We start from the raw sequence: 13,740 nt of genomic DNA on the forward strand, positions 1-13,740 counted from the left end.
AAATTATATAGAATTCAAATTGGAGTATCTGCAGGTAAAATTTTATTGGAAAATGCCAGGCCTGTTTGTTTCCTGATCATTTGTGACTGCTTTCATGGTGTCTTGTCAGAGAGGCCTAGTTGGAAAAGAAACTATGTGGTCAGTCTGCAGGCCAGGGAAGTGGCTCAGTGGGTGATGACACTTGCTGTGTGAGCAGGAGAACTTAAGTTTGAATCCCCAGCAACAGCATGAGAAGCCGGCCATGGCCAGTTTGCCCATTGTTCAGTGTCAGCCTAGCTCCAGCTTCAATGTGAAAGACCCTGTCTCAGACTCCAGGCGGAGAGGTATAGAGCAGGACATCTGAAGTCCTCCTCTGGCCTCTGGCCTCACTCACAGATGTGTACATGCTAACATACACACATGCACACACTCAATACATGCGTGCGCACAGGCACGCGCGCACACACACACACACACCAAAAAAGAGAAACCATGCAGCCTTCAAAACGCAGATAGCATTTCCCATCTGGTCCTTTAAGGCTGCTGACCCCTGACTTAGAAGCTGCCATTAGCATTGTGTTACATTGGACTTATCACATGTACAGGTTGTGTGTCCAGATAGGAAAAGAAATACCAACCAGAAACAAGCAGAAGCTATTATCCAGAATTAGCCAGGAAGGAGACCTGCCTTCCTCAGAAGAATCCCCAGTGGGACGGTGGAGAAAAGGGCCAGAATCCAGCCAGTTTGGCCTTCCATCTGAGCTTGGAGTTGTCTGACAGGAAATGACACTGCTTTTTCTGCTGTCCTTGGTAATGGACTGGGCTGGGCAGACACTGTGGATGTGAAGAAGTTCTCCAGTGTGGGATGAGCTGCCTGGAAGGTCATATGGCTGGCACAGACATGGGTGTGTGCGTGTTCACATGTGCGTGTGTCCAAAAGTCAGGTGTCTTCCTGATTTTCTTCCTGCTTTATGTTTTGAGGCCAGGTTTCTCACGGAAGTTTTAGCTCCAGGATTGGCTAGACTGGCTACTCAGTAAGCTCTAGGGATCTGCTTGTCCTGTCTCTGCTAGTCCAGTCCTGTGCACTGCTCTCCCTGGCTTTTTTTTTATGGGAGTGTAGAGGGTCTGAACTCTGGTTCGATTTGCATGATGAGTGCCCTGCTCTGTTCTGATTTCTATTACTGTGATAAACATGATGAAGTAAGAAGCTGGTGGAGGGACTTATTCATCTGAGAGCTTATAGTCCACCAGGAAGGAAAGTCAAGGCAGGAACCCAGCAGAACTGAAGCAGAGATCACATAGGCACCCTTCTTACTAGCTTGCTCAGCCTGCTTTCTTAGACAGCCCAGGACCACCCACCAAACAGATGGCATCAACCATTAGTTTTTGGTTTTTTTGTTGTTGTTTTCTTTTTTGTTGTTTTGTTTTTTGTATTTTGTTTTGTTTTTTGTTTTTTGTTTTTTGTTTGTTTGTTTGTTTTTTTGAGACAGGGTTTCTCTGTGTAGCCCTGGCTGTCCTGGAACTCACTCTATAGACCAGGCTGGCCTCGAACTCAGAAATCCACCTGCCTCTGCTTCCCAAGTGCTGGGATTAAAGGCATGTGCCACCACTGCCCGGCTCATTAATTTTTTTTAAAAAAAATAACTCTCAAAGACTTGCCTACGCAGTCAATCTGATAGAGGCATTTCTCATTTGAAGTACCCTATTTCCCAATGACTCCAGCATGGGTCATGTCGACAAAAACATTAAGGGGCACATGCTTTTACCCACTGAGCCATCTCCTCAGTCCTGGTGTAGATCTTTGGACACCCTTGTGGGGCAGGTCTCTGAAGCACAGTACTGGGCACATCTGTGATCTCCATATGTCTTTCAAGTGGATACAGGTATGAATCATTGAAATGAGACCTGAGTTGGCAACCCTTGAGATGCCAGCAGAAACACAGAAATGCTGGAGGAGAGGTGCTGGTGTAACTAGGCATTAACCCTTGTGGGAGCCACTATGGTGATCCAGAGAAGTCTAACTTGAAGCCTGCATATACTCCAGGATAGCTATGAGTGCAACCCAAGACACAATCATATACATAGTTAAAACATTAAACGTGATTTGTTTTCAGCATTGTTTTTTTTATAACTTGATTGCATGATTCTCAAGCCTGAACATTGTAGATAACAGTGTCAAAAGGTTGAGAGTGGGGAGATGGCTCAGAGGATAAATGTAAACATGAAGACCTGAGTTTTAATATCCAGCATCCATGTGAAAAGCCAGGCATGGCAGCATACATCTGTCTGGACTCCTTCCACTACAGAGGCAGAGAGGGGAAGATTGCTGGAGCTCACTGGACGTCAGTCTAGCTACTCATGAGCTCTAAGTTCCGTGAGACACATGTGTCAAAACAAAAATATAAGGTGAGGAGCAATTAGGGATGGTACCCAGTATGTACCCTCCACACACGTGTGCATACATGCAAGTGTTCCTGCACCCACAAAATGCGCGCACGCACGCACACGCACACACACACACACACACACACACTCACTCATAAAGTTGACCCACATGACACTGTCCCATGTGGCCAAGGTGCTGTCTGAAAGGTAAGGATGATGCTTAATTTCAGCAGTCCTCATGAGGGGAGGAGGAGAGGGATGCTCCCATTGTGAAAAGCATCTTGTGCAGGTGCAAGCCCTGCCATTTGATTTCTAGGTAGCTCCTGGAAGCAACTTCAAAATTCTTCCACAAAAGGAAATGTGATTGCAAACAGGTGGCTCAAAAATTACATAATATGCTCTCCTGTTTCTGAGTAACATTGAAAAAGTGAGAAGAAGAGCATCCAGTTTGGAGTGATGGAAAAAGCCGAGGAGCATGAGGAAGCTGGTAACTCACAGAAGCCTGGCAAGGGAGCAGGTTACAGATAACTGATTTCACTGCAACTCTGGAGCCAGGGTAAGCGGTGCTTTGACGACAAAGAGCTCTCTCTGTCTCTCTCTGTCTCTCTCTGTTTCTCTCTCTCTGTGTCTCTCTCTCTTTCTTTCTCTCTTTCTCTGTCTCTCTGTCTTTCTCTCTCTCTCTCTGGCATGAGAATTGAATTGCTCATGGCCTTGGAGGCCTGGGAAAGCTGTCTCTGTCTCTGTCTCTCTCTGTCTCTCTGTCTCTCTGTCTCTCTCTCTCTCTCTCTCTCTCTCTCTCTCTCTCTCTCTCTCTCTGGCATGAGAATTGAATTGCTCATGGCCTTGGGGGCCTGGGTGGGTTCCATCCCCTCTGCTGTGTCATTTTAGCAAGTCAGAATGGCTGGAGTGTGTGGGCCCTACCCACTGTTCTGACATTAACCCAGGAAGACACTGTATTAGTTGTTCTTCCCAGGGTTGTAACAATATACCTGACAAAGCAGTTTAATGTATCTGAGGATACATTGTAGCTGTGAAGTCATTGTGGCAAGTGCGTGAAGTAGGTCTCTGAGCATCCTCAGTGGTGAAGAACAGAGAGACAGAGACTGCTGGTGCTCAGCTCCATTTCTTTTTCTGATTCAGTCCAGGAACCCCTAGCCCATGGATGTCATCCACATTTAACGAGTCTAGAAACTCATGTTTTGAGCTTTGTCTTCTGGATCCTGTTAAGATGGCAGCAAACATGAACCACCACAGACATACCTATTGAGCATCTTTCATGTGCTCCACTCTGCACGGGCCACTCTACTCGTTCATTCTGCCACACCTTCACACAGGAGCCCAAGGGATCAGGCTTTAGGAACTTTTGGACAGGAGGATCTTGATGGACCATTTATGATGAGTCTGCTCCCCTCGTGTGTGACTGGTGTAAGGGTGATTTCACAACTGGATTTGGTTGGTGATTCTCAATGGCTCTTCTTTGGGAAAGATTTCTTAAGGGGGGTGTCTTCAGGGGTGATGGAGTGTTTCAGAACTCCTCATGGGTCATGGTTGTATCACTTTGAAAGGTTCATTTTGTATTTTAAATTCCCGGCTGACCTGTAGTCTTCAAGTCCAAGATCGTGGATAAAGACAGAGAGGCAGCCAGGTCTGTGAAAGTAACGTCTGGTTAGATAAAAGATTGGCTCTGTGAGTACGTGGGCTTGGTGGCAGCTACCCATGCTTGTCCATCTGCCCTTTATGAGGTCTTTCAGAGCTTGGAATTAACATTGGTCTTCTTGTGGGATTCTCACTGCAGGCTTGTATGGTGGGTATGACAGGGGTGGAGGTTGAGACTCACACTTTAGAAATGTGCATCAAGAGCAGAAGAATCAGAACTACCCTCCTCCCATTACTGCAAAAAGCCCAAGAATTAATACAGTGAATGTCACCTGTCGGTCTCTATGCATAGTGTTCAGTTACTGCTGGAGTACTGGAGGGGATTTTTTTATGTTTTGAGACAGTGCCTCAAGTATCCCAGAGTAGTCTCAAACTTAAACTCCCGATCACCCTGCCTCCAGCCCTGGGATGCTGGGTTTCATGCATGTGCTACCATGCCCCCTTTAGTGGTGCTGAGAACCAAACCTGGTACTTTATTCATGCTAAGCAAACATGCTACCAACTGAACTACATCCCTTGCTGGGATAGGGAACAAGATGCTCATAATTATAATAACACTCGGCAGTTATTAGACCCCCCCTACTGCATGTCAAACGAGGCTTAAGCACTGTACATTAATTATATTATTGACTTGTTAATACCCTCAGTCCAGAGAAGTGAAGGGGCCCTACTAAAGCGATATGTGGAGGGGCCAGAGTTCGGGCAGTTGCTGACTCCAGTCTGACTTGTCTCTATGTTAAACTGATCACTTCCTCTGAAGTCTCTGGCAGATGGCTAGAATCTTAGGGACAAGCAACCTGTTACCAGAAGAGGAGGGGGAAGAGGAAGAGGAGGAGGATGAGGAGGAGGAGGAGGAGGAGAAGGAGGAGGAGGAAGAGGAGGAGAAGTGGAAGGAAGAAGACAGAGAGAGGAGAAAAATAGAAGGAAGGGAGGAAGAACAAGATGGGAGGTTGGAGGAGAAGCAAGGGATGAGGAGGGGAATAATCTGGGAAGATCTACAAACATTATCTCCAAAGGAGACTAAAATAAAAAGGGCCCTAAATTCTGAGTGCTTTCATGCCTGTCTCTCTGCCTGTCACTCTTTCAGTAGGCTTTGCTTTTTATGGCCAGTGATGGTTAGCGGTAAGAACTGCTTCATTTGCAGACAAGGGGCCTCCTGGGAAGAGGCCTTCATTAACCTGCACTGTGGGCTCCCAGCTCTCACTTTGGCTAACACATTGTGACAGGAAGGTGTCAAATGAGTTCAACACCCCCTTCCCAGACATCTAAAAAGCCCACTTCATAGGGTAAGGGACACTGTTCATGTAACCTAGAAAAAGCTAAAACTGCAAAGTTGCAAACATAGGCTGTGGGCTTAGATTTTTCAAAGCCTACTTTATTTAGGGTTCTTAAACACTTTAACCTCCCTTCTAGCCCACTGGCCAAAGGTAGAGAAAAGAAGGTTTATAAGAAAAGGGAGTTGTGGACATGTTTATACATAGTTCTTTGGAGGTGATTCAACTATTCTTTGCCAGGATACCAACAGTCCAGTCCAATAGTAAATACCAACCATGAATCAGTAGCAGTGGCTCATTTCCAGCAGAAACCACAAGGCTCTGTCAAATTGGCATGAGTCAAATAAATCGACAAGAATCAGGTGGAATACCATGAGAAGTTTTTTGATGCGTTTCTCTCTATAAAGACCATCGAAGACCCTCGAAGAACAGCAAAAACCAGAGAAGACCAGTGAAGAACATTGAACACCAGTAAAGACCAGTGAACCATTGCACAGGGTCACAATGGCAGAACGTCCTTCCACTGTCTGTGGGGTTCTACTCACACTCTTTCCAAACATCATGCACCTTCTCAAGCATCTGCTCCAGCAAAACATGGCATGCCCCCTGAGGTGTCTGCTTCAGCAAAACATCCTCTCACAAGACAGCTTCCACAAAAAACGCCATGTGACACAATTACGTTTCCAAAGAAACCAGAAATTTCCACTTCAATGGGCATCACGAAGTGATGAATATGATTCTCTTCCTGAAGCTGTGTGCTGTAATCTCAGCAACTGGGAGGTGGGCAAAGCAAAATCAGGAGTTCAAGGCTACATATGGAATTAATGGCCAGCCTGGGCTATGTGAGGCCCTCTCTGAAACAAATGGAAGCCAAACAGGGCATGGCATGCGCCTATGATCCCAACATTTACGCTTCAAGAAGCTGAAGGGAGAGGGTTACCGTAGGTGAGAGGCCAGCCTGAGCTACCTGTATTTTAACAAAAAGGAAAAGAGAGTAAAGGAGAAAGAGGAGGAAGGAAGAGGATGAGGAGTAGGGAGAGGAGTAACTTCAAATAACGAACACCCAAGTGTGGGGAGAGAAAGAAGTATGGCGGCCCCTGGCCCCTGAAGAAGGCATAACTACCAAGTGGGAACAGGAACTGATAGGATCTAAACAAGGCAACATATTGGCAAGATGGCTTGGTGGTAAAAGGCACCTGCTGCCATGCCTGGTGACCTGGGTTTGATCCCTGAGACCCACCTAGTAGGTATCTGCCACAGCACAGATCGGCTAGCATGGGCAGGTGGGCAGGAAGGAACAGGTGATCCCACCGCAGAAGAACATGTGCCAGGGCCCCATCTTACCATAGCAGGTCAGGGAATTCTTCCTTACTCAAGCATCACTAGCTAAGAGAGCAGCCTCCCATTGGGACAAGATCCCCACAGTAGACAGAGACATACATGGGTGGCTATGTTAACCCCGTACTTGAGCTTAGATATTTAGTTCAAAGTCTTCTTTGGTTGATTTTATGGTTTATTTTCCATCTTTGGCCAATTCCCATTGTTCTTTCTAAAGTCCTTAACTTTAATGATTATTATTATTATTATTATTATTATTAGTTATTTCTATGGGTGTTTTGCCTGCATGTATGTTTATATACCACATATGTGTGGTGCTTACAGAGGTCAGAAGAAGGCACTGGGTCCCTTGGGAGTAGAGTTACAGCAGGCTGTAAGCCACCATATGGATGTTGAGAATGGACCTTGGGTCCTCTGGAAGAGTAACAAGTGCTCTAAACACCTAAGCCATCTCCCTAGCCCCGGCCCACACTTAAAGGATCACCCCTGGCTTTATGAAAGAAAAGTACCCAACTAGGCAGTTCCTATAGCAGTTAAAGTCAAGGATCTACAGGTCAATTGCTTCAAGCCAGTCAGAGGGCAAATGAAAACCACAGATGAGATTCCTACATATGTTAACTTGGACACTTCAACTCTAAAGATGAAAACTGGTAGTCCAATATTTGGAGATATTCAAAGCTTCTCATTTACCATCATAACAATCCAGAAACAAGCTAAGTGCCCAACAACAGAGAGTGCTGAGGTAAAATACAACCACTTAACATACTCCACAGGACATATGCCTATTGAAGACTGCAACAGCATGGTGTTCGGGCCATGATAAAATATTCTGGAGGAGGGGGGCACACTTGAAAGGAGAGTTTATTTTGGCTCACAATTCGAGGCATACAGTCCATCATGGCCCCAGAAGTCACAGTGGCAGGAGCTTGAGGCAACTGATCACACTACCTCTGCAGTCAGGAAGCAGGGAGCAATGAACACTGATGCTCAGCTTACTTTCTCTTCCTTTATACAGTCCAAGATCCCAGCCACAGGGCTTTCCCAGCTTAACCTAATCAAGGGTACCCAGAAGCCCATCTCCAGATGATTCCAGATGTTATCAAGTTGACAAGTGAGGTTAACACAAAGTCTTACAGTACCTAGTAAAAGTAAATGAACCCCAACTGGAAAGCATGCTGATAGCAATCTGTAAAATATTAATAGGCCTATATTATAAACCACATCTGTGTCGTCTCAGATGTTTCTAAGCAAGCAGGGGTCATCTTGGGGGTGGCCCATTTCCTGCATAGTGGCTTCCATGAGTCTCTGTGAGTAGGGACACCCAGAGAGACAGTTTGGGGAAGCAGCATTATCTGCCTCTAGCTCCCAGCTCCTGAGTCCAGTTCCCCAGCCTGAGCCTCAAGGAGCAAGGCCTGCAGGTACACTGAGAATTGATTTCAAGTGACAGTCAGACAGCTGTCCCGACATTCAACTCTCACTTATAATGTAGAATAGGAGCTTCCTCTGCCTTCAGGGCAGAGTCCCATGTGGTGGCTTCAGTGCTGGCTGGCTGCACATTCCTTTGATGCTTTGACATATGGCGGCTCTCAGCAGAGGGTTGATGAGCTGAGAGAGGCCTTAAAGGTGACATCACAGAAGGCAGCCTCAAAACACCGCAGCAACCACAGAGGAGCAAACCAGCCTTTGTGCAGGTATGCAAGACGTGCAGGACTTCAGGAAGTGTCTTGGGGGCAGGGCCTACAGAGAGGATAAAGATAGAGAAACAAAGTGTCTGTTCACTCTACAGTCCGCTGGGTAACTCTCACCCAAGATGTCTAGTGGCATTTGGGGATTGATTTGGTTAGTCCAGGCTCTTTTCAAGCCTGCTTGAAGAAGCGGGCCCCATCCTTGGCACATGTATGTACCTTTGATCCCAGGACTTAAATAGTAGAGGCAAGAGATTTAGAAGTTAGAGATGTAGACTTAGAATTAGACACTGCAGGTAGGTCATCTTCAGCAGTTTGAGAAGTTGGAAACCAGCCAGGGCTATAGGGACAAAGGATTCTGGGTACTAGGATCACACTTAGAGACGGTCCCAGAAGGCTGCAAAACCTCTGAGCAAACTGCCATCTCCATATACGTGGTGACAAGTTGTAATGTCCTTCCTTCTCTAGGGACCTACTTCCTTCCCTGGCATAAGCCACAGACAGCCCCAGAAACAAGACATCAGCTCTGTCGTGTCTCCCAGGAACTCTTCCTGCTTTCCCTCTCCCTGACCAATCTTTGCTACTCATTCTGCTTGGGTGCTTCTAAAACCTTGAGGTCCTTGCCTGGACTGTCCTGTCTGTCTATGGAATTCTCTTTTCCCTTCTTTCTGGCTAGCCTTGACTCCAGGCTCAGGTGACATCTTGATGATGTCACTCTTCTACCTCCAAGCCCTCTGGTCCCACCCTCATGGCTCAGGCCTCCTGACTTCCCCCTTCATGCCAGTCCCAGTCAGAAGATTTAATGACTACTTCCTTCTAGATTTTGTGAGGGGAGAGGCTCACAGAGCCCTCAGCACTGTGTTCAAATCCCATGACTACTATGAAGGACAAAAATCCCATGGCAGATATGGTGTAAATGGCTGCGTTAGGTGAGTGAATAGATGGACAGGGAAACAACATGCAGGAGAATATGCTCTGATGGTCCACAGAGAGAAGATGGGTGGACAGCGGAAAAGAGTATCTGGAATGACCCCCTTGGGGTAAGCAAGAGGCAGCCTGAACAGCGGCTGGTGGCTGCTAATGACTTGGGCAGTCTTGAAAAGATCAGCCTATGCTTGGTAGATGAGAAAATCTCAGGACAGGGAAGGCAGGAAGGCATGGGCTGCAAGCCTCCATGTCAGTCACTCTGGAGCTGCCAATGACAAATCCCATACCAGCCCATCTGTGGCTGACATCAGTGCGTCCCTAAGGCTGCCAGGCACAAGACTGAACCTCCACCTAGAGCAGTGACTCTCAGCCTTCTTAACACTGCAACCCTTTGGTAAGGTTCCTCATGTTGTGGTGACCACCAACCATGAAATTATTGTCATTGTTTCTTTATAACTACAATTTTGCTACTGATAGGAATCATAACGTCAATACTTTTGAAGCTAGAGGTTTGTCAGAGGGGTTGGGACCCACAGGTTGAGAACTGCTGACCTAAAGGGAGGCCTACCTTCCATGCAGATAGCCTAGCTGACCCCATTTCTATTGACCAACTCTGGCAGTCAGGAGCTGGTGGGGACCGTATAGAGCAACCCCCTACCCCTACACCAATGTCCATGGAAGATCCTTCCCTAAGCTAGTTCTGGGCAGAGCTGAGATGTCAAGTCTTCCTCCTCTAGACTCTCAAAGATCTCGAGAACTGATCCATGGAGGACCCAGAATGCACGGGAGAGGAAAGAAGGCTATCTGAGCTCACTGCGCCTGCTGAAACAGAGGACCACAGGTTGTCAGTGACAGAAGAAATCAGTTTCCTACAGGTCTGGAGACTGCCATCTGTGATCAAAGAGTGGGCAGGCTGATTGTCTTCTGAGGCCTTCTTCCTGGGCTTAGAGATGGCTATTTCCTTCCTGTGTCTTCCCACTGCACCCCAAGACCCCTGCTGTATTGTGTCTTAACTTCCTCCTCTTCTAAGGACACAGTCTTACTGGATTAGGGCTTACCTCAATACCTTCTTTTTACTTCACCTCTATAAAGACTGAGCCCAGATATGAGTTCTGAGTTCTAAGGAGTCTCTGACATATGAATTTGGATGCGACATAGTTCAATCCATTCCAGAGGCCCCGGGGGTCAACAAATGTATTTCTTGAGCCTGGATCTCAGCACCTGTAATTCAACTCATTGAGCTCATTGCTGACCCTTTGACCCCACCCCCACCCCTACCCCCAACTACCCAGGCAATAAGGGTTCTCCTGAGTTAACAGCTCTCAGTACCAGATTAACTCTTGGCAAGGAAGCCATTGAGGGTAAGAGATGACCCCTGGCTCTGAGCCCCTCAGAGACAGAGCATCCTCAAACCTGAGCTTATCAGCACACGGCTGGGATCCCATAACTGGGATGACATTCCCAGAGCAGTTCGGAGCACTTGGCCTCCATTCTCAACAGGCAGACGGGACTTGTGGTTGGCTGCTTATGAAAAAAAACAAGAAATTCCAGTAAGGGATTAATGACTTAATTATAAATGCAGCTTGGAAATGTAAAGGTTATTAAGAAGGGAGAGAGATGCATGCTAATAGGAGACACACTATTAACAGCAGAATAAAGATCCATTGTTGGCGCCACTGTAAAGTTTTCCAAGTTTGGTAATAAAAACCACCTGGTCTGCACCAGGCTGGCTGCTATGGTGACGGCACCTCGCGCTGGATCCGGCTAATGAGGCTTGTCTGCCCGCCTCTGATCATGCTCCCTGTGGGGCTTTGGCTTCCTGGTAAAAATTGGCCCACAGGCCTCAAACCACTGTAGAGAGAGCCAGGCCCCAGCTTCCCAAGCTACCGCCCACTGGGCCCTGGGGTGCCTTGGGAGTCACCAGAACGAGCTGTTCCTGTTCCCACAGGAAGCTAGCAGCCAGTTCTAAGCTGTGTGACCTTGCCCCTGTTTCTCAACCTCTCTGAGCCTGTTTCCTCATCTGCAAAGTGTGGAGATCTTATATCTGGCTCTAGGGAAGAGACACATACACACATGTAAAGTAGCTCACACAATCACGGTACAGCCCCCTCAGAGGCAAGAGCACCAGCCCATCTCCTTCCAGTAACTCCACTGTGCTGTCTCAGGTCACCTGGCAGCCCCACCCCTAACTGTGTTTGACCTCATTCACCACAGCGTGCCCTGGCACCCTTCCCATTTGGGCTCCCACATTCTTGAGGCTCTCACAGATGCCACTCACACAACTCTGTGACCTCAACTTAGGACATCTCTGGACAGCCCTGGCCTCACCCTGGGCTTGGTCATGGAGCTTCTCTTTGTGCTGTGCTTCTGTAGGAAGAGGGATGGCAGAGGAATGAGGAAAGGCTGAGGGGAAACTGGCACCTGGAACCGGCTGGGTCTGAAAAGTCTACTCCAGGCCTGTTCCCTGGAAGTCTCAGTGTTCCCATCTGCAAAATGGCAATGGAGTCTCCCCTCTGGAAGACTCCCATGGGAATATGGGAAAGCTCTCACCCAGCACAGGTTTTTCAGTAAGGGCTCCTAACCATTCTTCTTTGTGTGTGTGTGCTCCAGGCAAGGTGCATGTGGGAGTTGGTATGCGTGTTAGCATGCATGTACACATGCACCTAAAGGCCTGAGGTTGATGTCAGACCTCTTCCTTGAGCTCTCTCTACTTCATGTATTAAGGTGTTTCTTTCTCTTGAACCCAGAGCTCCTTAACTCAGCTACTCTAGCTAATTAGCTTGCTCCAGGGATAGCCCGCCTCTGTCTCCCTCCTGCTGGCATCTGTGTCCACTGAGCACTTACATGGGCACTGGGGATCCGAACTCCCATCCTCACCCTTGTGCAGCAAGTGCTTTCATCTGCTGAGCCACCTTCCAGGGAAGTGGAGACAGGAGCAGGGGAGGGAGTTGGCTCATCTAAAAATGGGGAAGGTAATGAAGAAATCTCCATCTAATTAGACGGGCTGCCGTTTTAATCAGACAGAGTTTCTCTGGCAAAACCTGTTTGCATGTTTTCTGTCATTCAGCCAATGTGTTAATTAGGCAAATAATATTAATAATGATATTCACTTTGGGAAAGTTAAGAGGGGAGGAAAAGGTGGAAGTGACAGTTTGGGGCTGAGCAGCCTGGAGTAGGGAGGGGAGTTTTAACTCTGGGGCAGCAGAGGGTAGAAGCAGGGGGTTACCCAGCACTACCCTAAGCTCCGCCCAGCTCTTCTTTAAGGTTTGGTTTCCTCATCAGTACCACAGAAGTGGTGAGGCAGAGGCATGCCCACTGGATGTTGCATCCAGCTCCCGCCTTTCTTTGATTTACAGTCTACCTTCCACTTGCTTGTTTTCAGAGCTGAGTTCCCCCAGCATCCTCTAGAGCAGAGCAGGGCATGGTGGGGAAGCGCAGGGAATTCTGGGCCTCAGCTTCCCAAGGGGTCCCATCTATGTGTTCTTCAGTCAGTGCAGCCTGGCCTCTAGCTTCCTTTCTGGCTCACTGAGCTCCAGGAGTTGGGGACAAGTCCTCTGTGTCTGTGCTTCCTGGTCTGGCACTAGCTGTCTTGCTTCCCTGACCTCTCTCTGATACCCCAAGTCAGAGGAACTTCCCAGGCTGCCTACTGCACACACTCCCAGCAGGGATCCTAGGAGACCCCTCCTCCTCTTTCCAGGTTGCTACTTTTGCTAAACCCAGAAGCCAAGTTCAACCTTTTGCCTTCGTCTCTGCAGATACCAGAGACACAAGGTTCCTGGGCCAAGATTAGGGCACAGCAATGAGGGCGCCCATTCTTGTATGAGAAACTTAAGCAGCACCCCCAGAGTGCACCAGCCATGATAAGCATTTCAAAGCAATGTATTTAAAAAATAAAAAGCAATGTCTAGACTCTTTTCAATGAACCAGGCCTTTAAAAAAATAGTGCTTTGTTCGTATTTTAAAATACTGATTTGTCTTGATCATGGAGTGCTTAACCATCCTCACCTGCCTCCCTGACCTCGCCTACATCTAGCTGTGGTCCTGAGCATTGGCCCTGACATTCTCCCCCAGCAGGAGCAGACAGGGGAGCATTCTCAGGGACCGTAGCCATGTCTTCCCACCTCCCACTGGCTGCTTAGCATGTGTGAGTGCTGCTGGGACAGGAATTACACCACAGTTTCTGGGGAATGCATCATGGTGGGCAAGGAACAAAACCGAAGACGCTGGCATTATCTGAGATGGTTTAGCTGCCGGTTCTCATGTGGGTCTCCCTTGCCAAGCTTAATGGTTTGGCCTCCCGGTGGGCAAAGCTGGAAATAGAGCAGAGCCCAGAGCTATCCTGGTGTCAAGGCCCGCAGCAGGGAGGAGACTACACAAGAGTGGGGATGTGGTGGTGGCAGGAGCCAAGAGCAGGTGTCACCATGTAGCTACCAAACAGGACAAGATGCTAACCAAACAGCTTCTTCCTACCTCGTGATCACCATCACATGCAAGAC

Source organism: Mastomys coucha, unplaced genomic scaffold (genome assembly GCF_008632895.1).
Source record: "Mastomys coucha isolate ucsf_1 unplaced genomic scaffold, UCSF_Mcou_1 pScaffold23, whole genome shotgun sequence".
Taxonomy (NCBI): Eukaryota; Metazoa; Chordata; class Mammalia; order Rodentia; family Muridae; genus Mastomys; species Mastomys coucha.